The sequence below is a fragment of the Aegilops tauschii genome, chromosome 1, assembly GCF_002575655.3.
Source record: "Aegilops tauschii subsp. strangulata cultivar AL8/78 chromosome 1, Aet v6.0, whole genome shotgun sequence".
Lineage (NCBI taxonomy): Eukaryota > Viridiplantae > Streptophyta > Magnoliopsida > Poales > Poaceae > Aegilops > Aegilops tauschii.
In genome coordinates this window covers 43,482,260-43,507,976 of record NC_053035.3, presented here as the reverse complement: position 1 = coordinate 43,507,976, position 25,717 = coordinate 43,482,260, and the positions used below count along the sequence as shown (strand labels likewise).

The following is a 25,717-nucleotide window of genomic DNA, read 5'->3' as shown; positions in this document are numbered from 1 at the left end:
ATTTTAATGAAGAAAAGAAACAAAGAAATGAACAGAAAGTGCAGGAGGGATGTGAAAGTGAAAAAGATGATTCAAGTGAAAAGGAAATTGAGGTCCCTGAGAATAGTTAATTCTAAACTATAAATACAATGGTATGAAAAAACATGAAACTATATTATATACTGGATTAATGTTGAGTGTTAGTTGTCTGGTTTCATGGTGATCAGGAAATGGCTTATACATCTGTATGTATGTAAGGATAACTTGTTTTGTTCCTACAGTTCCTCTTTGCCAAATTAAATTAGTAGTAGTTTTTCTCGAATAGAATCATGTGGAGGAAAATAAAGAGCAACCACTCAAGTGAAGGAAAATAAATAACAGAAACTTGGACTCGCTGAGTTAGTTTGCTTGGAACGACACACAAAGGCAGAGACAGAGACATGTATGTGCTAGCTATCTCATCACATGCGACAATTCGAATTACTACTACACCTCTAAAACTAGCGAACAAAGCATATGTACAATTAATTGGTAAATACTCCCTCCGTATCAAAATATAAGACGTTTTTTGGTCTAAACAGAAACCTGGCTGCTATCATGTTTCTCATGCAACTATTCCTATACAACTGAACACTACCAACAGTACACCAAATAACAGCAACGAAACATTTCTTGCATAACCATGGGCAGAACTAAATGAAGGATGCACTGGACTAGACACAACACTGCTAAAAAATCGATAAATCTTAACTTTTACAAGCTGCATACAAACAGGAGTTTGGCTGAATGCTTAGCTAGCTCTGCGACTGAACCTAGCTTTCTATGTAACCAAAGTTTCAGTAACATACAAGAATGAAGCCTTTTTCAGAGCCTTTCTAATCCACCCCAATTCCTTGCAATCTCGATTGACATCTAGGTGACGTTTTTCATCCAAGATTGAGCGAAGAACATAAGAGTGGTTCGCCTTCAACTATTTTCGGATAACACGAGGTAAAAAGAAGCTGAACTCGATAGCGGTGGCGTCGCCTCCCCGTGACCGCGAGAGTGCAGTTGTGATCTGCAATAGCACATCAGGAAGCGGAGGACCAAGAAATGAACAGGGAAGGTAAAGGTTGCAGGCTGAATTCTTGGAGCCATTACTGTTGCAGAGTAGTACCAAGAATTGAGGGAGCCAGAACTGGAGAGGTATGCACACCGCAGTGTATGAGAGCAAGAAGTTTTCGTTAAGCAAATGCTTTGGTTCCTTCTCCTCTGTCACCCAAACTACATACTAAAGCGAAAGCTCACACCGGTAAAATTCTTGGCCATATCTTTACCTACATGAGGAAAAATAGTTGAACCTTCAATGAAGTAAAGCAGAAAGACAATCATACTGGAAATACTTTTCTCACCTGAATGCAACAAGCGCCAACAGTGCAATTGACTGCAGCATATAGTATAGGAGACTTCAGCATGAGCACTAAAAATTGAAAGTAAATCCTCCGGTGCATACGTACCAGATCACTGATAATGGCATTGCTATAAATGCATTCATATGAAGGAAAGTGACTGTTCCATAGAGATTACAAAATCTCATGTGGCAGCTAGAAAAAGATTGTATACCTTCACAACCACCATCAGAAGTCATTACCCCTAAAATTCCAACTAGTTTGTGTTAGACTATTTTCTGAGGAGTTGGTATCAAGAGCAAAGTCAATTACATCCATCGAAAAATTGATACTTTGCAGGGAGCAATTTCATGTCCTCATGATATTTCCCTTTCCTTGAAAACAGAGACAACATCAATGAAATAGTTGAAGGTTCGAGTGAGATGCTCTTCCCATCAAGTTTAGACAAGTAACTTCCGGCCTTGGCAATCTCACCTATTTCCAACAACATTCTGATGATACGATTTAATAGACGGGAGCTGGGGACTATACCAGTTTTCTCCATTGATGAAAACATATTGTCTGCTTCTTCCACTGCTCCATGTTTTAGAAGATTTATTATCATTACTGCATAAGTAGATTCCTTGGGCACCAACCCACTGGCTGATATTGCAGCAAATAAATCATTGGCTTCTTCTCTTCTCTGAACCTTGTACATTGCATCGATCATGGTATTAAATATTGAAATATTGAACTTCACACTCATTGCACCTAATTTCTGGAACAGTGCGATTGCTTCATCTGTGCAGTTATTTCTACAAAGTCCCCTAAGAACTATATTGTATGTGGGGATGTCCACTGTTATTCCACTTTCGATCATCTCATGGAACATTGTCCTTGCAGCAACAGTTCTCCCAGCACGAAACAACCCATCCGACATGATGCCATATGTAACAGTGTCAGGTTTAATTCTCTTAAGCGGCATTTCTCTAAACAGAGCCAAACCATCATCGATCCTTCCATTTTTAAAATAGCCATCAAGAAGTGTACTGTAAGTAACAATATTAGGCTCAACACCAACTGATTCCATGGCATTAAGCATTCCGAATGCTTTATCCAGCTTTCGGGCTAAGCAATATCCGTCGATCAGTGAATTAAATGTAATGACATTAGGCGTCTCACCTATGTTTATAACCAAGTCAAAGACATCATGTGCATCCATAACCCTTCCTTCTTTGCACAGACTGTTTATTACTGAACTGAAGAACACAATGTTAGGACGAGGAATACCTTTGTTCATCATTTCAGAAACCAGCTTCTTCGCTTTAACCAAATCACCATGCGTACAACAACCCTGAATTAGGGAGTGATAAACAGCTGCCTTTGGTTGAATTCCCATGGCAATCATCTGATTAAAATTGTCCATAGCATCGGTCAACCTCCCCATTCTGGAAAGTGCAGCTATTACAGTGGAATAGGTGACTACATCGGGACTCACTCCTTTTTCCCACATTTCTGTAAATATCAGCATAGCTTCATCCATCATTCCACGTTTAGCATATGCATCAATTAATATGTTGAAAACTTGGCAGTTGGCTGTAATACCGTTGCTTTCCATTAAATTAAAGAGATCAATCATATCAGCAAAGCATCCTTCAGCAGCATACCCATGAAGCAAAATAGAGTATAACACAACATTAGCTCTGTGGCCTTTGGCAGTCATGGAATCAAATATTTCTCTAGCATCTTTGCTTCTTCCATGCTTGCAAAGGGAAGTCATTAACGAGCCACAAGTAACAATATCTGGTATAAGACCCCGGCTTTTCATTTCTCTGAACAATTTAGCAGCCTCTTTCCACCGCCCAGATGTGGAATATCCATGGATCATGCAATTATATGTCACTTCATTGGATTGAGCACCTTTATTGATCATGTGCTGAAGGACTATCTCTGCCTTGTCCATCGCTCTGGCCTTGCATAACGAATCAATTATTGAGGTATTTGTCACCACATTGGGCACAAGCCCTTGCTGGATCATTTCGTGGAAGAGATTGCATGCCTTGCCTGTTTCACCTTCCTTAAATAAGCCATGGATGACTGTGCTATACAGCACCACATTGAGAGAGCAGGCAGCTCCTCCTTTCGCCACCATCTGGAGCAAGTCGAGTGCCTGCTGACTCCTCCTATTGTCACATAAGCTCTTGAGAACAATGCTGTATGCGAAGGCATCAGGCACACAACCGAGCTCGGACATCCTATGAAGCAGCACGTTGACAGCCTCTTACGTACGATTGGCATAGCAGAGGCACTTGAGGAAGGTGGTGGCGCCGATCTCATTTGTCTTGAGGCCCGTCCTGAGGAAGCGGCCGAATAAGGCAAGCCCTAGTTCTGGGCGACCCGCGCGGCAGCAGCAGCCCATGAGGATGTTGTAGGTGCGAACTGTGAGCGCCACCACCCGCGGGCCGGCTTGTTCTCGGCACACACGGTTGAAGAGGGCGACGGCGAGGGCGGGACCATCTCTGATGCAGGAGGCAGAGGACGTAACACGCGCGAGGGCGGCGAGGAAGTCGTTCAGGGAGCTGCAACCTGTGTCGAGGGAAGCTACAACGCGCAACCAGCGATGTGCTTTTTGCCACAACCGACTTTGCCTTTTGCTACTTCTGGCCTTTTTTTGCTACTACTGAGGCTGACATCGGGCGGCAAGCATGGTGACCGTGGGCGACAACGACGAGCTCGCAGTTTTTTGCTACATGCTACAACCGGCGTTGCAAATTGCTACTACCGGCGTCCCATCCGGCTACAACTGCCATATTGGTTTGCTACATTGCACAACGTTGTTCTATTTATTTATTTATTTTTGCTACAATCATGTTTTGCTACAAACAAACTGCGAAAAGCTAAAACCTGCAGCATTATTGGTACACTCTGGAAGGACGAGCAACAAAGATGCTACAATGGTAGATAGTAAATGCTGCAACCACCTACACAAATTGGTACTAGCAAATAAGCACTATACTGCGACTATGGAGCGGATGCTGCAACGACGAGCGGCTTCCCGGGAACGAGGACGGTGACGCTGCGGTAGCTGTGAGGTTGCAGACGGGTTTTTTCGTGCTCGAACCGGAGAGGATTCGTGCTACAAGCTCCATGGAGCGTTTTTTTTTTTTTTGAATGCGGGTGGGGAGGTTGCGCGAGGGCGGCGGACGGCGACGAGCCTGGGTGTGCTCCGGTACCTCGAGCTCGGTCACCTGGCGCGAGGATTACGGCGGGGGTCGACGATGCTCGCTACAGCCTGTCTCGCGGCGCTATAATTTCTGCAGGAAGACTATAGAGGAGAATGACGAAGCGATGAGCAGATTTGATGGCTAGCAGTTGTTGAATCATACGGGCGTGCGGTGACCTACCCAAATTTGGGCCGGTGTATCGGCACCTAGTTGTCACCTATATTTTTTTGGTCTCCTCCACGATGTGTAGCAAAGCTAACCATTGAGTAAGTGCCGGGTTCGTGTGGAAAAGAGCCGATTTCTATTGTTTTTTCCTTTGTCTTTCATCGGTTTTTGTTCGTTTCTTTCTTCATTTTTGCTGTTTTTCGTTTTCTTTTTTTCTTCTTTCTTTATAACTTTTCTGCTTCTTATTGTTTTTTATTTTCTTTCCTTTTTGTTAATTTTACTTAGGTTTTGTTTGTGTCTTTCCCCTTTTTCATCGATTTTCCTTGTTTTCTCTAGGGTTTCACTGGTTTTCTTTACACATTTTGGTATATATCTAATGCATTATTTTAATACATGTTTATTATTTTAAATTCTTAATTAAAAATTTTAAATACATGATTAACATTTTGAATACATGGTCAACATTTTTTATATACATTTAATATTTTAAAATACAAAGTTTAGGATTTTTTTAATGCATTTTCAACATTTTTATACACGTTTTTCATTTTTAATACAAGTTTTAACATTTTTAATACATGCTCCACATTTTTTTATACACATTTAACATTTTTCAAATACTTGTTTAATATTTTTTAATACATGGTCAATATTTTTTCAAATATAAATTTAACATTTTTTCTATGCACGTTTAACATTTTTCAAATGCCTGATTAACATTTTTTAAATATTGTTAACATTTTTTAAAATGCTTGATTAACATTTTTATATACATGATCAAATGTTTCATCATTTTGTTCATATGTGGTCAACATTTGTTCTATACACATTTAAATTTTTTTAAATGCTTGATTAACATATTCCAAATAAATTTTCAAAGTTTTTTCAAATGCTTGAGTACATTTTAATATAAATGACCATTTTTTTCATACACATTGTATTTTTTCTATAAATTTGTGTATATGTGACAAACAATTTTTTTATACACACGTAACATTTTTCAAATGCTTGGAAAACATTTTCAATTTTTCATGTAGAGTTTTTTTGTAATATACTACATATTTAGAATATTTTAAAGTATAAAAAAATAAAAAATAAAGCAACAAAAACAGAAAGCAGAAAACATGAAAAAAAGAGGCGGTGGCCTTGCTGCGCCTGGGCTGGCCCATATGGGGCTCCACTTCACGCGAGGGTTCCCTAGGTCTCGCTATAAGCGAGACATAGGGGCGTCCTATTTTTTAGCCTAAAACAGTGTTTCCAATTTTAGCAATGGACCCTATTTATAGCCATATTTCTCTTTGCATTTGCATTGACACATGATTCCCATAAGTCACTAGCTCATTGTTTTCTTTTTCTGTCTTTTTTCTTTCCCTTCTATTCCCTGAGCACATCGTCAATCCGTTGCACTGTTGCTCACCTATTGCGCAACCCCTAGCTTGTTGTCGGACATGAAACATCACAGAGTTACGCGAGAAGGCCGGATGACACTGGGATACGACGTAGATCGCGCCACTTTAGGACAAGGCGGGTGGAGGAAAGCTTCATGTTGGGAAGCTAGGGTCGGGAGGCCGGATGTGGACGCCGCCATGGAGGTGCGTGTAGGGTAACGCAGCAGAAAACAAAAAATTTCCGACCTACGCACCAGCCCAGGACCACTATGGAGACTGCATACATGGTATGATCTTTTTTGTTACCGACTCGTAGCGCAGCGGGAAGTAGAGTCGATGACGATCGGCGGTGCAGATCCCCGCAGCTAGGATTTACAACCTCCCAACCGCGAGGATGTATACCCTCATCTGCTCCTCAGTCAGCCCTCCGGGAGGCGGTCGAACAGCCCCCCGGACGGTGTCGCGGACAGCCCTTCGGGAGGACCTTCGAAACTCGAACGGTCACTCGGACAGCCCTTCGGGAGGACCTTCGAAACTCGGACGGTCACACGGACAGCCCTTCGGGAGGCACTCACAAACTAAGACCGAAACTACGATCTCTCTACAGAGTTGCACACATACGGTGTCATCTATCCGGCAGGGCTTCGCCGTCCAGAACTAGTTCCCACCGGAACCCAGACAGCTTTTCGGCTCTACGAAACTATTTCGTTGGGAGGGAGAGAAAAGCCAGATCATGCATGGCACTTGTATGTCAGAAGGGATGATCCTTTAGGCAGCCCCTCCACCCCTATTTATAGGCCAAGCCCAAGGGTGGCTTCTCCAAAAAGCCAAGGGGGGAAATACCAAAAAGGCCCTCAAGGTGGCTTCTCCAAGAAGCCAAGCAAAAAAGCACTTTCACTATTCATGACGACATTTTTCAGCGTCCGTTCGAACTGAAAATATTTATGTGGGCTCAGAACATTTCCAGTACCCACTAAAATAATTTTCAACGCGTTCCGAAACAATTTCGGTTTAGTGATTTTCATCTGCGAAAAGCAAACAAGAATGCGTTTTCACTATTCATGAAGACAATTTTTCGCGTCCACTAAATCCGAAAATATTTCTGTGGGTCTTAGAATAATTCCAGTACCCACTAAAATGATTTTGGATTCGTTCTGAAACAATTTCAGATTAGTGAATTTCATCTGCGAAAAACAGCCAAAGCGGTACCGGCAGCTCCGAAACATTTTCGGTTTTTATTTCTGAAAATTCCAAAAAGTTTTCAGAATGATTCTGGCACCCTCCAAGAATTATCAGGCATGTGCCCAAACCATTTTGACTTAATGGCATACCCCGAAACAACTTTTTCGGTTTCACCGAAACTCATCCGGTGACCTCTCTCTGCGGTACGATTCCGCTGTCCGAAACTTTTCGGTGTCCGAAACTTTTTCGGTGATTTTCTCTCAGACTCCATGTCTAGTATTCAGCAGATAGATGACCCTTAAGCGTGTGACCCTATAGGTTTGGTGAAGTATAGACATGACCTAGAACCCCTTCCGATCAATGATCAACATCGGAGCCGTGGACACCCATATTGACCCCTATACCCACACGAATGAATATTCGAGTGAACCTCCAGTTGCACTGAGCTATTCCTGTTGCTTCATAATATGTCACAAACACCCGAGGTGAGATTTATTGCATGCCCATGGACGAACAATTTGTCCACCATGCAAGTTACCTCGTTACCGGTTTTGTTCTCTTCTCTCGTTTCCGTGTTCCGGCATCCCAGTGATCAAATCACACTGTGTCTGGCCAGACAATGATGGATACCGTAATACCGAGAGGGCCCGAGAATATCTCTCCATCGTCGGAGGAGCAAATCTCAATCTTGAGCTATCAAGTTACTTGACACACTTTTCCATGAACCCGTAAGCCGCCGTAATAGCCACCCATTTACGGATGACGTTTAACAAACCCCAAAGTTCATGAAGCAAGCATGAAGAAACTCGATACTCTCGTGGTCTAAGGAATCATGAAAATGTTAACCATCTCTGTGTTATGTACCATTAACTTGTGATGAATGAATCTCTTAGCATAACATCATGCCGGGTCGATTCAACACAAATGTTCTCTTAACATTGTGCCCTCAAGGTTGCTGACATAGACATGCCCATGATCAGGAAAACATAACCATCATGCAACACTTGAGCTAGTCTTAGAGGCCAGACTAGGAATACATTTTACCGTTTATTATTCCACACGTGCATATGAGTCTTCCTCCGAGCCTCGTGGTTATTGCAGACTCGAGAACCATAGCAGTTATAGCATGGAACATAAACATAATTATGAACTCGGAGATAAATAATATCATTTATTATTGCCTCTAGGGCATATCTCCTACAGTGCGCAGGGAGGCACGAAAGGTGCCGGGATTTCTAGAGGTGAATGAGGCTGTGTTTGGTGCCCAGGGGAAGAATGTTGGGGAACGTAGTATTTCAAAAAAATTCCTACGATCACGCAAGATCTATCTAGGAGAAGCATAGCAACGAGAGGGGGGTGTCCACGTACCCTCGTAGACCGAAAGCGGAAGCGTTTAGTAACGCGGTTGATGTAGTCAAACGTCTTCGCGATCCAACCGATCCAAGCACCGAATGTACGACACCTCCGTGTTCAGCACACGTTTAGCTTGACGACGTCCCTCGCACTCTTGATCCAGTTGAGGCCGAGGGAGAGTTCCGTCAGCACGACGGTGTGGTGACGGTGAGGATGATGTTACCGACGCAGGGCTTCGCCTAAGCACTACGACAATATGACCGAGGTGTGTAACTGTGGAGGGGGGCACCGCACACTGCTAAGAGAAAGACTTGGTGTGCCTTTGGGGTGCCCCCTCCCACTTATATAAAGGGGGAGGAAAGGAGGCCGGCCCAAGGGGGGGCGCGCCGAGGGGGGGAGTCCTACTTGGACTCCCGGTCCAAGTAGGATTCGGCCCCCCTTTCCTATTCCAACAAGGGGGAGAGAGGGAAGGAGGAAGAGGGGAGAAGGAAAGAGGGGGCGCCGCCCCCTCCTAGTCCAATTCGGACCAGCCCATGGGGGGGCGCGCTACCTCCCCTTTTGGCCCTTCTCTCCTTTCCACTAAGGCCCAATAAGGCCCATTACTTCCCGGGGGGTTCCGGTAACCTCCCGGTACTCCGAAACTTATCCGATACTTCCCAAAACCATTCCGGTGTCCGAATATAACGTTCCAATATATGAATCTTTACCTCTCGACCATTTCGAGACTCATCGTCATATCCGTGATCTCATCCGGGACTCCGAACAAACTTCCGTCATCAAATCACATAACTCATAATACAAATCGTCATCGAACGTTAAGCGTGCGGACCCTAGGGGTTCGAGAACTATGTAGACATGACTGAGACACATCTCCGGTCAATAACCAATAGTGGAACCTGTTGGTGTGCGCTTTGCTAGTTCCTGTCACTCTCTAATCGGTCCAGTTAGAAGTTTCTCAGAAAAATCTTTTTTTTTCTCTTTTCTCAAATGGTGAATTCATATAAATCACTGGACGTTGATCAACAAGCCAGAAAAACGAGTCAACTCGAGCTTCAGAGCAGCTCCAATTATAGCATTTCTTTGAAGAGAACGGACGTTTTGCTCTCGGCTTTCATGGAGGCCTTTTTTTGAAAGAAAAACCTAAATTCAAACTTTTTGGTTTCAAAAATATCTGAAAAAAGTGTTAAAGTAAACAAGGATGTTATGTGTATGTGTGTAAAATTTCAGAATGAAAAACGTTGAAATGCGACCTGTATAGAAAAGACAAATTCATGGCCTGAGAGGATGAATAATTAAGCCTCAGATTTGTCTTTTTGCACAGTCCTCATTTCTAAGTATTTTGCCCTGAAAATTTACACACATGTGAGTTATGCCTTCATGTATATCTGTGTTTTTTTCAAAAAAAATTAAAACATAGAAAATATGAAATTTGATGAAATTCAAAATTTTCAAAACTGAGCTCCATGGAGCTCGGCCTCCAAAGACAATATTCGTTCTTTGAAGCCCTAAAAAGTTTGATGGGGTCGTGCCTATATTTTTTAGGCAGGAGCTATATCTCGCATTAAGCGAGACGGAAGGATCTCTCGTATTACGAGTCCACATTAACAATTCAAGGTTTAACATTTTTTAATACGTGGTCAACATTTCTTATACGTGTTTATTTTTTAAAATGTAAGTTAAATATATTTTTAATACATGATCAACATTTTTATACACATTTAACATTTTTTCAAATACAAATTTAACATTTTTATTACATGAATTAACATTTTTCTATACACATTTAACATTTTCCAAATGCTTGATTAATATTTTTCAAATACTTGTTAACATTTTTTTAAATGCTTGATTAACATTTTTATATACATGATAAAATTTTTCATCATTTTGTTCATACATGGTCAACGTTTTCTCTATACACATTTAACTTTTTTCAAATGCTTGATTAACATATTTTAAATACTTGTTCAACATTTTTTCAAATGCTTGATTATATATTTAAAATAAATGACCAATTTTTTCATACACATTGTATTTTTTTCTATACATTTGTGTATACGTGACAGCCATTTTCTATACACACATGTAACATTTTTCAAATGCTTGTAAAACATTTTTCAAAATTTTATGTAGAGTGTTTTTGTAATTAATATATATATATATATATATATATATATATATATATATATATATATATATTAAAATAAAAATAAAGCAAAAAACGAAAACTGAAAACAAGGAAATAACTATTTGGGGGCATGTTTGGAGACATACTATAAAACAGTGTTTCCAATTTAGCTTAAAACAGTGATTCCATTTAGCAATGGACCCTATTTATAGCCATATTTCTCTTTGCCTTTGCGTTGACACATGTTACCCATAAGTCACTAGCCCATTGTGTTTTTTTTCTTTCCCTTCTATTCCTTGAGCACATCGTCAATCCGTTGCACCGTTGCTCATCTATCGCACAACCCCTAGCTTGTTGTCGAACATGAAACATCACAGAGTTACACAGGAAGGCCGGATGACACACATGAAACATCACATAGTTACGCGGAAGGCCGGGTGACACTAGGCTATGACGCAGATCGCGCCACTGACAAGGCGGGTGGAGCAAAGCTTCACGTTGGCAAGCTAGGGTCTGGGTGGGGGGGGGGGGTGTGGACGCCGCCATGGAGGTGCGCAGGGAGGCATGAAAGGCGTTGGGATTCTACAGGTGAATGAAGGGGCTATGGCATGGGCCGTTGTTTTCTCCGGACCTCCATATTTTAGGGTTGTAGTAGGGGATCCAGTTGGATTTTTTTCTTCTGAGCCCTAAAAACCATTTGGGGGCATGTTTAGAGACATGCTATAGTTTTCTTTTCCTTTTTTGAGACTTTGAGACATGCTAGAGTTGCTCTGAAGGTTCTCTTTAATTTGCAGAATCAAACATAAAGGGTATATGATTGTATTGTCATGTCCATAGAAATCATAGACAATTATTTTGTGTAAAAATTTGCTTGATTGCACAGAAAAAAAAGATCATCCATAGACAATTTCTTTGAAAATGTGTAGTGCAAAATTCCGCAAGATATAATCCAACAAATCAAACAACCCAAGTGGAAATAATTCTATGAAAATCATTTAAATCAAATATTTCAAGATACAACCATTATCTCTAAAAGAAAAAAAATACAGCTACGGATTGGGGTTCCTCGTTACTTGAGCAGAAATAGCATCTTCACTCATCCACATCTCATATTATCTACACAATTGCTATCTTATACTATGACACGGTTACATACTGCTCTTGCCTATCTATTTCCTTGAAATGTACATACATGCATAATAAGATTGCGGATATCTCAAAGTACAGAAGCCTGTTTGATCACCCCAAAAATGTAGCATCGTTCCAATTCCTTCCAGAATCAACCTGACAGAAGCCGTCTCAGATACTCGGTTCCATCATCGTAAGCAGGAGCAGGTTACCCTCTTTCGCATCAAAGTCTCGACGGAAATGGGCATCCTCTTGTACCTGCCTGGACGAGGTCGTGGTTGCTCATCAGCATCCACGAAATTGACCTGCAAAGGTTTGTTGGAAAGCTGCGACTATCCTAGTGAAAATAGATGTTCCTTATAGCAAAGGCATGACTACTGAGGTAAACTATGGGAGTGGCTCTTCTGTGATTACCTCAACATGCACGTGAGCACTAGGTCCATTTCTCATCATTTGTCCCTTACATGCTATTTGTATGAAAACAGAGAATCCACATGTGAAGGGTCTACTCCGCTCCTGAACTGACTTAATATGCCTGTCCAAATTGGATTCCTGGAATTCAAAATTTTGAGAATGAAAACCAGAGCAGTGTTGCAATTTATCGCAGACAGAAACAAATCCATGAAAAAGAGCCAAACATGTGAGATTGCAAATCACACCTTCGAAAATGAGCACTTGCAATCCTCAATATGGCATTTAATTCTCAGTGACAAAAGAAAAAAATGAAACACGGGGAAAAGCTTTGCCCGTTCCATTTACTAAGAAGAAGATTGATGCCCAGTTAATCACGGAAAAACGGGCGAAAACTGTACAAGGACCAAGCCCGCTTCATATCATCGATACTCACAGGGTCAAGCCCACTCTCACCGACTGCATGCCAAACGTCACAAACTCACAACAGGCGTCAAACAGACAAACACACACCAACGGAGGCCCCGCTCAGCCAACACGCCGGCCTACACCCTCGCCGGACAGAAGGCGCCGTGACTGCTATGGGGGGAGCGGACCCGGGACTCTCCCGCAAAGGTTAAAAGGCATGCACTCCACAGGAACCTCAGTGACAAATGAACCTTCATGCATTCACTGATGAAGCTTGAAGTTCTTCTTTAGCTGCTTAGTACAACAGACATCACACTGAATGATGAATGCTTAGCTAGGTATGTATACAAACAAGAATCAGTAAATGCTTAGCTAGGTATGCAACTGAACCCAGGTTTCTATGTAACCAAAATTTCAGTAACATGCAAGAATAAAGCTTGTTTCAGAGCCTTTTAATGCACCCAATTCCTTGCAAACTCAGTTGGCATCCAAGTGATGCTATTCATCCAAGAACCAAGATTGAGCAAAACAGAAGAATGGTTCGCCTTCAACTATTTTCGAATAGCGCTAGGTAGAAAGAAGCTGAGATCTGAACAAGAGGAAGAGGAGTAAGAAGGATGTGTATGGTGGAGGAACTCAAAGTTATCCTCGCTGTGTAAGTGTGTGCATGCTGGGGCGTACCTGAAGCGGAGAAGTGTGGCACATCGATACAAGGTTGACAGTGAGACCTCCCCATGATCATGCAATTTTCATCTGCAATAGCACGTCAGGCAGTGGAAGATCAAGAAATGAACAGAGAAGGTAAAGGTCGCAGCTTCGATTCTTGGAAACCTTACTGTTGCGCAGTACGGAGAACAGAGGGCACCAGAACTGGAGAGGAATGAACACCTGAGATAGTGTTAGTGTCCTCCACACTTTTCTACTGCGTCCGCACCAACACGATTTTCTTGGTGCACTCGGAACACATTGTGTTCTTTTTGCACGCTCGCTTTGTTCCCAAATAACAACTTTTTTTAGATCGTTTCCAAATAACAACTGTCACGTTAACTCGGCTCTTTGTACTAGCCCATGCAATCCACATGCCCGCACATAACTGGGCAGCTCACGGGCATCTTCTTCGCTTCGATTCCCATCACTGCCGCTACCTCTTCCACTGCCGCGAGCTCGGGACCAAACCTCTCCCATCTCACAAATGCACATGAAACAGAAGCATTCATGTCTCCTCATTACCCCATCCTCTATTATTGAAAGAGAGTGCTAGATTTAACCAAGTGGTCGCTGCTTTTGCATCTAAAAACATGTCTGTCCTGGCATCCTCCGGCATGATTTCTGATCTGCCTCTCCTCCAATGCCACTCTGGGCGTTGGGATGCTGGCCGGGCTGCGATTTCGTTGCCGGCCACCCGAACTTCCATATCGTCGACGTCAAGGAAGGCATAGACGCTGAAGTCTCCACGCACCGCTGCTCTGCTTCATGGCCGGCGGCAGCCGCGGGGATTCCGGCTCAATCATCAAAGATGACTTCCAAAGGGACTCCACCATTAGAGCTAGCACATCATCGTACCAGGTGAACACCTCCGTGCTTATCTTTGAATAACATCGTTTGCATGCTTATGTGTGGTTGGTCGGTCCAATTCTGCCTTTGTGTTCACCTTTTAGTCCCTATACTTCGCAGTCTGCAACATCTGTTCATCCATGCCGCATGCCTCGACGCTCTCCTATCCAGGCTATCAACTCCATCTGCTCCCGCATGGACTTCATGGCGATGCTCTTTCACTTGGACATAAGGTAGCAAATATCCTTTTAGATTATACAGATTTTGATCGTTTTTTCCTTTCCATTTGTCTAGCACAAGTTTTTGATTGCTAATATATGTCTCTGAATTTCTCATACCTTTCTAGAAATCGTATTGTTGTGTAACGGTATGATTCCTACCAAGGGGTTGCCAAATTTGTCAAGCAGGCTGTGTTATATATGTATTACTAAATAGTAATGCATACTTTCTTGCATCTGGATAGGAACCTCACGTAACTGACATATTCCGCAACAGGTGCATAAACAGCACCGAAGAGTGCAGACCCAGCATGGCATATTTGTTTCCAGAAGTAGATAGATCCTGCTTGTAGCCGAGCTTGAAAGCAAATGACTGCTTCATACCTGATGCCAAGTCGTTGTAGCGGAGCTTGAGTCCTGCTAAAAATTCCAGTCAGTATAAAATTGCAAATACTGCTTTTGTGGAGTACAGCATCCCATTTCTCTGCACTTGCCTTGGTGCTCACTACAGATCCTACTGACAGCAGCATAGAGTATTGGAGACTTCAGCATGAGCACTGCAAGTCTGCAAAGTAAAAGTAAACCCACAGTTTCATATGGACCTATGACCAGAGCACTAAGACTAACATTTCTAAAAATGCATTCATATGAAGGAAAGTGTCTGTTTACAAAGATTAAAAAATGTCAGGTGGCTGCTAGAAAAAGATTGTATACCTTCCAGTCGCCATCAGAAGTCCTTCCCTAAAGTTCTCCAACTAGTCTGTGTTAGACTACTTGGTCTACCTTTCCACACCCATCGAAGGTTAAAAGATTCATAGACATTTCACACTCTTGTGATTTTGACACACCGCTAAATGACCCCAATGCTACAAGCAGGCAGTTTCGACTTCTTATACGGTCATACTGGCAGGAGGGTTTATGCAAGCAAAAATTCAAGCTTCCTGAGCAGAGTCTTGTGCAAAATCAACAAAATCCATCAAAAATTGATACTTTGCAGGAAGCAATTTCATGTCCTCCCGATATTTCCCTTCTCTTGAAAAGAGAGACAACATTAATGAAGTCGTTGAAGCTTCAAGTGAGATGCTCTTCCCATCAACTTTAGACAAATAATTTCCGGCCTTGGCAATCTCATCTTTTTCCAACAACATTCTGATGATACGATTTAACAGACGGGAGCTGGGGACTATACCACTTTTCTCCATTGATGAAAACATATTTTCTGCTTCTTCCTCTGCTCCATCTTTTAGAAGATTTATATCATTACTGCATAAGTAGATTCATTGGGCACCAATCCACTGGCTGCTATTGCAGCAAATAAATCATTGGCTTCTTCTCTTCTCCGAACCTTGTACATTGCATCGATCATGGTATTAAGTATCGCAATATTGAACTTGACACTCATTGCACCTAATTTCTGGAACAGGGCGATCGCTTCATCTGTGCAGTTATTTCTACAAAGTCCTCTAAGAACTATATTGTATGTGGAGATGTCTGCTGTTATTCCACTTTCGATCATCTTATGGAACATTGTCCTTGCAGCAACAGTTCTCCCAGCATGAAACAACCCATCCAACATGATGCCATATGTAACTGTGTCAGGTTTAATTCTCTTACGCGGCATTTCTCTAAACAGAGTCAAACCATCATTGATCCTTCCATTTTTAAAATAGCCATCAAGAAGTGTACTGTAAGTAACAATATCAGGCTCAACACCAACTGATTCCATGGCATGAAGCATTCCAAATGCTTTATCCATCTTGCCGACTAAGCAATATCCGTCAATCAGTGAACTAAATGTAATGCTATCAGGCCTCTCACCAATGTCTATAACCAAGTTAAAAATATCATGTGCATCCATAACCCTTCCATCTTTGCATAAACTGTTTATTATTGAACCGAAGAACACAATGCTAGGACGAGGAATCCCTTTGTTCATCATTTCAGAAACCAGCTCCTTGGCTTTAACCAAATCACCATCGATGCAAAAACCCTGAATCAGGGACTGATAAACAGGTATGCTCGGCTGTACTCCCATTGCAATCATCTCATCAAATTTGTCCACAGCATCGGTCAACCTACCTATTCTGGAAAGTGCGGCTATTACAGTGGTATAGGTGACTACATCGGGACTCACTCCTTTTTCCCGCATTTCAGTAAATATCAGCACAGCTTCATCCATCATTCCACGTTTAGCATATGCATCAATTAATATGTTGAAAACATGGCAGTCGGCTGTAATACCGTTGCTTTCCATTGAATTAAAGAGATCAATCATATCAGCAAAGCATCCTTCACTGGCATAACCATGAAGCAAAATACCGTACGAGACGACATCAGCTCTGTGGCCTTTGGCAGTCGTGGAATCAAATATTTCTCTAGCTTCTTTGCTTCTTCCATGCTTGCAAAGGGAAGTCATTAATGAGCCGCAGGTAACAATATTTGGTGTAAGACCCCGGCTTTTCATTTCTCTGAACATTTTAGCAGCCTCTTTCAACCTCCCAGATGTGGAATACCCATGGATGATGCAATTATATGTCACTTCATTGGGTTGAGCACCATTGGCAACCATCTGCCGAAGGACTAGCTCTGCCTTGTCCATTGCTCTGGCCTTACACAACGCATCAATAATCGAGTTATACGTCCACACATTGGGCACAACACCTTGCTGCATCATTTCGTGGAACAGACTGCATGCCTTGCCTGTTTCACCTTCCTTAAAGAAGCCATGGATGACCGTGCTATGTGCCACCACATTAGGGAAGCAGCCACCTCCTTCTTTCGCCATCCTCTGGAGCAGATCGAGGCCCCGCTGACTCATGCCATTGTCGCATAAGCTCTTCAGAACAGTGTTGTATGAGAAGGCATCAGGCACACACCCGAGCTCAGGCATCCTATGAAGCAGCACGTTGACAGCCTCTTCTGTCCGTTTCGCGTAGCAGAGGCACTTGAGGAAGGTGTTGGCGACGATCTCATTTGTCTTGAGGCCCGCCCTGAGGAGGCGACCAAAGAAGGCAAGCCCTAGATCCGGGCGAGACGCGCGGCAGCAGCAGTCCATGAGGATGCCGTAGGTGTGGACTGTGATGGGCGCCACCCGCAGGCCGGCTTGTTCTCGGCACACGCGGTTGAAGAGAGCAACAGCGAGGGTGGGACCATCTCTGATGCAGGCGGCAGAGGACGTAGCACGTGCAAGGGCGGCGAGGAAGCCGTTCAGGGAGCACTCGTGACCGGGGTGGCCTGCCGCAGCAATTCGTCGAACAGGTGGTGTGCATCGTCTTGGCTGAGCGTCCCAGCGCGCACGCGCTCCGTGGCCGCGGCAAAGGCCGAATGGGGGGACCAGACGCGTGAGGGCGGCGACGTGGTGGTGGACATGGAGGAGGAGCTGCGGCGGAGGAGGCGGAGGTTTGCCATCAGCGTGGTGAAGGAGCGGCGGAGGCGAGACAACGGAGAGGTAAAGCAGTACGGGTGGCGGAGACCGGGGTCGGGATAGGTGCAGGTTGGGGAGGAGCAGCGGAGGCGGAGGGGTGGATGCAGGATGCGGAGGGAGGATGGAGATCAGCGGCGGCGGATGCGGCGGGGCATCGGCGTCGGGATTGGCCGGGGAGTTCGTACGCAGCGGGAAAAGCTTTGGAGTCACACCGTCCGTGTGTGCTTTGCTAGTTCCTGTCACTCTCTAATCGGTTCGGTTCCGTAGAAGTTTTTCAAATAAATAAATAAATAAATTGCTACTCCGTCCCAAAATAAGTCTTTTAACCTTAGTACAATTTTGTACTATAAAGTTAATACAAAATTGAGACACTTATTTTGGGACGGAGGGAGTATTTTTTTCTTTCTGGTCTTGCGACCTTCGGCTGGTCTTGCGAGCGTCGCGCGATCCCACTTGATCTAGCGTTTCTTGTTTTGCCATGTCATCACTTCTGCCCCTTTCCATGCGCCTTATCCTCTCTTGTCTTCCTTCTTCCTTGGCGAGCACGGATTTGCAGCGACGCCCCCTCCCTTTCTCTCCCTCGGCGAGCGTGCGCCTCCTCTCTCCTCCTCTTCCCCCCTCCCCCAAGCGCCGATGATGGTACATTTATTCACGCCGGAGTTGCGCCCCTCGACGCCGGCGACATTTTATTTGCTCCAACCGGCAAAGTTGCAACGAATCACCCTATGGTTTTGCTACAAACACTGACGCCAAATGCTACGACCACCTCCTTAGGAAGCTGTAACCAGTGTCGAGGGAAGCTACAACGCGCAACCAGCGATGTGCTTTTTGCTACAACCAACTTCACCTTTTGCTACTTTTGGCTTTTATTTGCTACAACTGAGGCTGACATCGGGCGGCAAGCATGGTGACCCTGGGCGGCAATGACGAGCTCGCAGTTTTTTGCTACATGCTACAACCGACGTTGCAAATTGCTACTACCGGCGTCCCATCTGGCTACAACTGCCATCTTGGTTTGCTACATCGCACAACGTTGTTCTATTTATTTATTTTTGCTATAAACAAACTGCAAAAAGCTAAAACCTCCAGCAGTACTGGCACAATCTGGAAGGACGAGCAACAAAGATGCTACAATGGTAGATAGAAAATGCTACAACCAGCTACATAAATTGATACGAGCAAATAAGCACTATACTGCGACTATGGGGCGGATGCTGCAACGACGAGCGGCTGCCCGGGAACGAGGACGGTTACGCCGCAGTAGCTGTGAGGTTGCAGACGGGTTTTTTCGTGCTCAAACCGGAGAGTATTCGTGCTACAAGCTCCATGGAGCGTTTTTTTTCGAACGCGGGTGGGGAGGTTGCGCGAGGGCGGCGGCCGCCGACGGGCCTGGGTGTGCTTCGGTACCTCGAGCTCGGTCACCTGGCGCGGGAATTACGGCGGGGGTCGACGATGCTCGCTGCAGCCTGTCTCGCGGCGCTGCAATTTCTTCAGGAAGACTATAGAGGAGAATGACAAAGCGATGAGCAGATTTGATGGCTAGCAGTTGTTGAATCGTACGGTCGCGCAGTAACCTACCCAAATTTGGGCCGATGTATCGGCGCCTAGTTGTCACCTATATTTTTTTGGTCTCCTACACGATGTGTAGCAAAGCTAACCATTGAGTAAGTGCCGGGTTCGTGTGAAAAAGAGCCGATTTCTATTGTTTTTTCCTTTGTCTTTCATCGATTTTTGTTCGTTTCTTTCTTCATTTTTGCCTTTTTTTCGTTTTCTTTTTTTCTTCTTTCTTTATTATTTTTCTGCTTCTTATTGTTTTTTATTTTCTATCCTTTTTGTTAATTTTACTTAGGTTTTGTTTGTGTCTTTCCCCTTTTTCATCGATTTTCCTTGTTTTCTCTAGGGTTTCACTGGTTTTCTTTACACATTTTGGTATATATCTAATGCATTATTATAATACATGTTTATTATTTTTAAATTCTTAATTAACATTTTAAATACATAATTAACATTTTGAATACATGGTCAACATTTGTTTATACACATTTAACATTTTAAATACAAAGTTTAGGATTTTTTAATGCATTTTCAACATTTTTATACACGTTTATCATTTTTAATACAAGTTTTAACATTTTTAATACATGCTCAACATTTTTTCTATACACATTTAACATTTTTCAAATATAAGTTTAATATTCTTTAATACATGGTCAATATTTTTTGAAATACAAATTTAACATTTTTTCTATGCATGTTTAACATTTTCCAAATGCTTGATTAACATTTTTCAAATACTTGTTAACATTTTTTAAAATGCTTGATTAACATTTTTATATACATGATCAAATGTTTCATCATTTTGTTCATACGTGGTCAACATTTGTTCTATACACATTTAATTTTTTTTAAATGCTTGATTAACATTTTCCAAATAAAATTTTAAAGTTTTTTCAAATGCTTGAGTACATTTTAATATAAATGACCATTTGTTTTCATACACATTGTATTTTTTCTATACATTTGTGTATATGTGACAACAATTTTTCTATACACACGTAACATTTTTCAAATGCTTGGAAAACATTTTCAATTTTTTATGTAGAATTTTTTGTAATATACTATATATTTAGAATATTTTAAAGTATAAAAAAATAAAAATAAAGCAACAAAAATAGAAAGCAGAAAACATGAAAAAAAAGAGGCGGTGGCCTCGCTGCGCCTGGGCTGGCCCATATGGGGCTCCACTTCACGCGAGTGTTCCCTAGGTCTCGCTATAAGCGAGACATAGGGGCGTCCTATTTTTTAGCCTAAAACAGTGTTTCCAATTTTAGCAATGGACCCTATTTATAGCCATATTTCTCTTTGCCTTTGCATTGACACATGATTCCCATAAGTCACTAGCTCATTGTTTTCTTTTTCTGTCTTTTTCTTTCCCTTCTATTCCCTGAGCACATCGTCAATCCGTTGCACTGTTGCTCACCTATTGCGCAACCCCTAGCTTATTGTCGGACATGAAACATCACAGAGTTATGCGAGAAGGCCGGATGACACTGGGATACGACGCAGATCGCCCACTTCAGGACAAGGCGGGTGGAGGAAAGCTTCATGTCGGGAAGCTAGGGTCGGGAGGCCGGACATGGACCCCGCCATGGAGGTGCGCAGGGAGGCACGAAAGGCGCCGGGATTTCTAGAGGTGAATGAGGCTGTGTTTGGTGACCAGGGGAAGAATGTTGGGGAACGTAGTGTTCAAAAAAATTCCTACGATCACGCAAGATCTATCTAGGACAAGCATAGCAACGAGAGGGGTGTGTCCACGTACCCTCGTAGACCGAAAGCCGAAGCGTTTAGTAACGCGGTTGATGTAGTCGAACGTCTTCGCGATCCAACCGATCCAAGCACCGAATGTACGGCACCTCCGTGTTCAGCACACGTTCAGCTCGATGACGCCCCTCGCACTCTTGATCCAGTTGAGGCCGAGGGAGAGTTCCGTCAGCACGACGGTGTGGTGACGGTGATGATGATGTTACCGACGCACGGCTTCGCCTAAGCACTACGACGATATGACCGAGGTGTGTAACTGTGGAGGGGGGCATCGCACACTGCTAAGAGAAGACTTGGTGTGCCTTTGGGGTGCCCCCCTCCCACGTATATAAAGGGGGGAGGAAAGGAGGCCGGCCCAAGGGGGGGCGCACCAGGTCCAAGTAGGATTCGGCCCCACCTTTCCTATTCCAACAAGGGGGAGAGAGGGAAGGAGGAAGAGGGGAGAAGGAAAGAGGGGGGCACCGCCCCCTCCTAGTCCAATTCGGACCAGCCCATGGGGGGGCGCGCTACCTCCCCTTGTGGCCCTTCTCTCCTTTCCACTAAGGCCCAATAAGGCCCATTACTTCCCGGGGGGTTCCGGTAACCTCCCGGTACTCCGAAACTTATCCGATACTTCCCGAAACCATTCCGGTGTCCGAATATAACCTTCCAATATATGAATCTTTACCTCTCGACCATTTCGAGACTCCTCGTCATGTCCGTGATCTCATCCGGGACTCCGAACAAACTTCCGTCATCAAATCACAGAATTCACAATACAAATCGTCATCGAACGTTAAGCGTGCGGACCCTATGGGTTCGAGAACTATGTAGACATGACTGAGACACATCTCCGGTCAATAACCAATAGCGGAACCTGGATGCTCATATTGGCTCCTACATATTCTACGAAGATCTTTATCGGTCAAACCGCACAACAACATACGTTGTTCCCTTTTTCATCGGTATGTTACTTGCCCGAGATTCGATCATCGGTATCATCATACCTAGTTCATTCTCATTACCGGCAAGTCCCTTTACTCGTTCCGTAATGCATCATCCCGCAACTAACTCATTAGTTACACTGCTTGCAAGGCTTATAGTGATGTGCGTTACCGAGAGGGCCCTCTGTTTTGTCTATCTATTCACACATGTACTAAATTTCCGGTTAATACAATTCTAGCATGAATAATAAACATTTATCATGATATAAGTAAATAACAACTTTATTATTGCCTCTAGGGCATATTTCCTTCAAAGAACGCCCAGGGCAGTAAATCCCAGAATGGGAATTTCAAGGGTACATGGGATCCCCTTGTTTCTGGGGGAGATCTTCTCTACGGGGGATGGTCATTTGGTGGTAGAAGGGAGGAGAAGAGGAGAGGAAAGCAAGAACGAGGCGACGGAGGGTTGCGAGTTCAGATCGCACAAGAAAAACGATGATGGGAAGATTTCCACGAGTGTTGGGGCGTGGGACCTCTACCCGGGGAAAGAGCGGGGCTCGGGAGAGCATACCCCGCCGATCTAGTCGTCAAATTTCACCCTCGTTTTCCCTGGCGACCTTCTCCACATGGGTTCCAGGCCCCAGAAAAACGTAGGGATCCCGCGGGGAATCCTTTCAACCAAATAAGCCCTGAAGGGGCTATGCTATGGCTATTGTTTTTCACGGAATTCCATATTTTAGGGTTGTAGTAGGGTATCCTGTTGGATTTTTTTCTTCTGAACCCTAAAAACCATTTGGGGGCACGTTTAGAGACATGCTATATTTTCCTTTTTCTTTTTTGAGACTTAGAGACATGCAAGAGTTGTTCTAAAGGTTCTCTTTAATTTGCAGAATCAAACATCAAAACATAAAGGGTATATGATTGTATTGTCATGTCCATAGAAATCATAGATAATTAATTTGTGTAAAAATTTGCTTGATTGCACGATACAGAAAAAAATCGTCCATAGACAATTTCTTGGAAAATGTATAGTGCAAAAATCCGCAAGATATAATCCAACAAATCAAACAACCCAAGTGGAAATAATTCTATGAAAGTCATTTAAATCAAAGATTTCAAGATACAACCATTATCTCAAAAAGAAAAAGAAAAATTACATCTACGGATTGGGGTTCCTCGTTACTTGAGCAGAAATAGCATCTTCACTCATTCACATCTCATATTATCTACACAATTGCTATCTTATACTATGACACAGTTACATACTGCTCTTTCCTATCTATTTCCTTGAAATGTACATACATGCATAATAAGATTGAGGATATCTCAAAGTACAGAAGCCTGTTTGATCAACCAAAAAATGTAGCATCGTTCCAATTCCTTCCAGAATCAACCTGACAGAAGCCGTCTCAGATACTCGGTTCCATCATTGTAAGCAGGAGCAGGTTACCCTCTTTCGCATCAAAGTCTCGACGGAAATGGGCATCCTCTTGTGCCTGCCTGGACGAGATCGTGGTTGCTCATCAGCGTCCGCGAAATTGACCTGCAAAGGTTTGTTGGAAAGTTGTGACTATCCTAGTGAAAATACATGTTCCTTATAGCAAAGGCATGGCTACAGAGGTAAACTATGTGACATGGTCATCTGGGAGTGGTTCTTTTGTGATTACCTCAACATGCACGTGAGCACTAGGTTCATTTCTCATCATTGTCACTTGCATGCTATGCTTTGTAAGGAAACAGAGAATGCGCTCAAGAACTTCCTTAACGTGCTTGTCCAAATTGGATTCCTGAAATTCAAAATGTGGAGCATGAAAAACAGAGTAGTTTTGCGATTTATTGCAGACAGAAACAAATCCATGAAAAAGAGTCAAACATGTGAGATTGCAAATCACACCTTTGAAAATGAGCACTTGTAGTCTTCAATATGGCATTTAATTCTCATTGACAAAAGAAAAATTGGAACACATGCAAAAGCTTTGCCCATTCCATTAACCAAGAAGAAGATTGATTCCCAGTTAATCACGGAAAAATAGGCGAAAACCGATACAACAAGGGCCACACCCGCTTCCAAACATCGATACTGACAGGGCCAAGCCCACTCTCGCTGACGGCATGCCAAACGTCACAACAGACGCCAAACAGATAAACACACACCAACAAAGGCCCCGCTCAGCCAACACGCCGGCCTACACCCTCGCCGGACAGAAGACACCACGACTGCTATGGGAGGAGCGGACCTGGGACTCTCCCGCAAAGGTTAAAAGGCATGCACTCCACAGGAACCTCAGTGACAAATGAACCTTCATGCATTCACTGATGAAGCTTGAAGTTCTTCTTTAGCTGCTTAGTACGACAGACATCACTGAATGATGAATTCTTAGCTAGGTATGTATACAAAGAGGAATCGCTAAATGCTTAGCTAGGTATGCAACTGAGTCCATGTTTTTATGTAGCCAAAGTTTCAGTAGCATACAAGAATGAAGCCTGTTTCAGAGCCTTTTAATCCACCCAATTCCTTTCAAACTCAGTTGACATCCAAGTAATGCTATTCAACCAAGAACCAGGATTGAGCAAAACATAAGAATGGTTTGCCTTCAACTATTTTCGAACAACGCTAGGTACAAAGAAGCTGAAATCTGAACAAGAGGAAGAGGAGCAAGAAGGATGTGTATGGTGGAGGAACTCAAACCTGTCCTCGCTGTGTAAGTGTGTCCACCCGGGGGAGTACCTGAAGCAGAGAAGTAAGCGTGGTGCATTGATGCAGTTGAGGACCAAGAAATGAACAGAGAAGGTAAAGGTTGCAGCATGGATTCTTGGAAACTTTACTGTTGCGGGGCAGTACGGAGAACAGAGGGCACGAGAACTGGAGAGGAATGCACACCACGGTGTAAGAGAGCAAGAAGTTTTCATCAAGCAAATGCTCTGATTTCTTCTCTGTCACCTGAGGTAGTGTTAGTGTCCTCCACACTGAAGTGAAAGCTTACACCGGTGAATTCTTGGCCATACATTTATATACATCCTGAGAAAAAATAGTTGAATCTTCGATGAAGTAAAGCAGAAAGAAATCACAATGGAAATAATTTCCTCACCTGTATGTGATGAGCTCCCACCAGTGCAACTGACAGCAGCATAGAGTGTAGGAGAGTCCAACATGAGCTCGTATATTTATCCACTAATTGGACATAACATGAGCAACCTCAAACATCAGCTCATGCAGGACCTTTTTGCCCAGAAAAATAAACAAAATTCTCAAACTAGTAGTAAAACAACCCTTGAGATAGCAGATCACTGACAATGACATTGCTAACAAATGCATTCATATGAAGGAAAGTGACTGCTTTAGAGAGTTTATAAAAGCTCAGGTGGCTGGTACAAATCATACTAGGAAAGATTGTATTTTTAATGCTTCTTGTGGAAGATTATATATGTATACCACCAACCCCAATCACCATCTGATTGTGAGACGCCACAACAAGAACTTGATGAAATAGTGAAGGTCTAATTTCTACCAGCAGGCACTTTGAATTTCATACACCGGCAGGAG

The 25,717-nt window shown here is 43.2% G+C and overlaps 2 pseudogenes; both read right to left on the bottom strand.

Moving 5' to 3' along the window:
- Window positions 1-1,425: 1,425 nt before the first annotated feature.
- On the bottom strand, window positions 1,426-15,233 carry LOC109734499 (uncharacterized; annotated as a pseudogene).
- LOC120968184 (uncharacterized) lies at window positions 11,767-18,041 on the bottom strand (annotated as a pseudogene).
- Window positions 18,042-25,717: the final 7,676 nt, after the last annotated feature.